The following is a 3,265-nucleotide window of genomic DNA, read 5'->3' as shown; positions in this document are numbered from 1 at the left end:
TGCCTGCCGCGGGTTCGTGCTTCCCGGCGCATCGCTCCTCGCGGGGGAGCTTGTGTGCTCACAGTGGGGACAAGAAGAATTAAGGGCTTTACTGTAACGTGTCTGTGGTTGTCCCCTGGCCCAGGGTCTGCCGGTGACCTTCCGGGGGTGGGTAATGCAGCCGGGAGAGTGTCTGGGCCCCGGGCTCTCCCAGAGCCGAGCAGCTTGGCCGCCGTGCTTGTGCTCGCGGAGCAGCCCCGTGCTGGGGGTCTGCCCTCTCAGGAAAGCTTACTTCATTAGTTCACCCACGTTTTGGACCAAAAAAAAATAGTGAAACCTCATCCAACTCTTTTGTTTGGATAATTCAGGAGCACTATTTACAATAAGAAATAATAAAGCAGTAACTAAACGGGAAAGCAGCATCAGGGATGTACGCTGTGCTGTCCCCAAGCACTGTCTGAGCGGGCAGGCCAGGGCTCGGTCTGCAGAGCTCACCAGCAGGTCTCTGTGGACTCTGCACCTTCCTCAGGACCTGGGGTCCCTTTGCTGGGTCTGTCAGGGCCCCCCATGCCCCCAGTGGCACACTGACATTGGCAAAGGGAAGGCTATTTCACTGACATCTTGATTTGTTGCTAGGCAGGAGGAGACGTTACAAGGAAGCCAGGCTTCTGGACTTGTCTGGTGTGGGTAATAATTCTTTATCTAGATTTGTGAAGCGCTTTGAGATCTGCAGACACAAAGGTCTGTGTGAGGAGCTGGTGTTTGTTATTGCAGCACTCAAGCGCGGTGACTTCCTCCACCTTGGGAAAGTTGTCTGGGCTGGTTTGCCTTCCCTTTCCACCTGCTCCTTCCCAGTCCCTTCTTCTTCTGGGTGGAGAAACTTCAATCGTGGCTGAGGTTCTCTGCTTTCCGTTTTGCCTCCAGACTAATCACTGGAGCTTCTTCTAGGGGAACATTGCTAGGCAGGCTGGCTCTTCTTCTGCCAAGAGTGTAAATCTGGAAAAACCTGAAAAAAAAATCCTGCCTGGTAAATAAACAAATTGAAAGCTCTGCCCTGCAAAGGAGTGGCCAGCAGCTACAGCAGCTTTGGGGGTGCTGAGTCTCTTTCCTGTTACACTGGTGTCCTGAGCCTGCGGGCAGGGTTAGTGTCTCAGCCTGTGCTGCCAGCTTCCAGCAGCTGTATTCCGGCAGCAGGCCTGAATTTCAGGTTGATTCAGCAGCTTAGTGAAGGTTGTAACTCCAAGTTGTTCTGCCTCTTTTGGCTCCACACCCTGCACAGCTGCCCAGTGCTCCTTTCCACCACGCAGAGCTTCCTGGGCTTGAACAGGTAGATGTTCTCCTCAACTGGCTGGGAGGAAACCGGGCACTGCCGAGGCATGACGTGGCTCTTTCTCACTGCAGAGAAGTGTACTGGGTGCTGAGAGCTGCCCAGGGGTCCAGGAAGCCCTGTCTCAGATAAGATTACATCGTTTGGGCTCAAGGCTGCTCTGAGCCTCCAGCTGCCTGAGGTAGCTTCTGTAAGAACCCAGCCAAGTGCAGCGAGGTGGTGTATCAGTGCTCATCAGCTGCAAAGATGCTGAGGAAGCTCTCCCTGCCTGTGTTTGGGGGAAGGAGGTGCTCATGGGATGCCACCCTAGCTCTGCTTGCTGGTCTAGGGGGCATGTGCATGCCTCGGAGGTGATTTGGATGCAAATCATGGCACAATGGCAGAGGTTGGGACCAGGCCTGGCACATCCAGGGGTGCAGCAAGCCAGCAGGATGGCGATTCTGTCCCCTCTTCCCCCCTGATCCCCATTAGTGTATGGGCAGAAGTGCTTCTGAAGAAGTCCCTGTTCTGAGTCAGCTTCCAGCCTCTCGGGGGCTCTCACAAGCCCAGCGCTGCTGGTCCAGCCCACAAGCCACTGCTGGGCACCAGCCACGGTCTCTGGGGAGCCCACAGCATCCGCCGGGTGCAAGGATGGTTAGGCTGATACTGGAGAAGTGAATGGGCACAGATGTCACCGTGATGGCTTCCCTACCACTGGTGCCTGGGTGGCCTGTCACCGCAGCGTCCGAGCGTCTGGATGTTGGGGGTCTTCTCCCTTTGTGGTTCTCCTGAGAGCTGAGACCTGGGGAAGTTACGACATGGAGCAGAAAGTGCCTGGCCCAGGAGGCCCGTGGTGGCCCTGGGTGCTGCCTCCTCCCAGCGCAGTGCTTGCCTTTGCTCCTGGCCTGGCTCTGGCAGGAAGGAGGGATGGTTTGCAGGTTGCTGTTACTGTCGGGGCCATTGCCAAGGCCAGGTGTGTAAATGTGTAAAATGACCATCAGGTGTCTGCTCATCCTGGGCACTTGCTCTGTCTGGCAGAAGCGGGGTTCGTGCCCTGTGGGGACAGAGGCGCTCCGGGAGGAAGGAAGCCACCCCACATCTCATGGCAGGATCTCTTCCACCTCTGACGACCTGGTCCTGCTCTTTGCCTAAAGAAGAACCGATCCCTGGTCATTCGCAGGGGTCCTGTTTTAGCCACTACCTTGGCAGCTCAGGTGCACGGCGCTGTTGTTTGAGTAGGGAGTACCTCCTTATCCCCGGCTCAGCTCAGCCTGGCACTTCCAAGGAACAGCAGCAAAAGCCTTTTGAACATGTTCCTGCCCTGCAGCTCCTCCCAGAGGTGCTCCTGGCTTTGCTTTGGGATTCTGCCTACTGAAGGTACCCTCAGTTTTGGGGCTGTCCCCCAGCTTCCCAAGCAGGATGTGCTGCAGGTCTGCTAGAGGAACACGCGTGTGGTTTCACCAGGCTTGCTGGGTTCCTCCCAGGCAGATCGGGCTATATGAAACCAAAGAGTTGGTGAATGGGCGATATCAAAGACTTGTGTTTATTAACAGAGACCTGTCTGTGCTGGAGCACTTGCTGGTAGGAGAAGCGAGATGCTGTGATGAACCAGAAGGATTTTTCCCAAGCCACGGTGACTTCTTTCCCCAGTGACACTGAGTGACAGGCTGACTGAGGTGCTTGTGCAGCACTGCCTGCTGCCTCCTGAGCCTGAGTCCAGCTCCCATTTTTTTTACATGGCAGCACAGGCAGCCCCAGTATGGTGCAACTCTCCCAGATTTTGTCACCTTCAAGGTCAAGGGTGGCTCCTGTGGCCACGGCTGTGCTCTCTTGTCCCATATCCCTCTTCCATCATGACCACGTGCTCAGCAGAGGAGACCCTTGGAGCAGTGGGGAGCGGGGAGCTAGCCCAGGCAGTGCCCCGCGCCATCCCGGCACTCACAGCTCTTCATGCCCACGCAGCCAGGAACGCCGCAGACC

Source organism: Pterocles gutturalis, unplaced genomic scaffold, assembly GCF_000699245.1.
Source record: "Pterocles gutturalis isolate BGI_N339 unplaced genomic scaffold, ASM69924v1 scaffold19490, whole genome shotgun sequence".
Classification (NCBI taxonomy): Eukaryota; Metazoa; Chordata; class Aves; order Pterocliformes; family Pteroclidae; genus Pterocles; species Pterocles gutturalis.
This window is presented reverse-complemented; position numbering follows the sequence as displayed.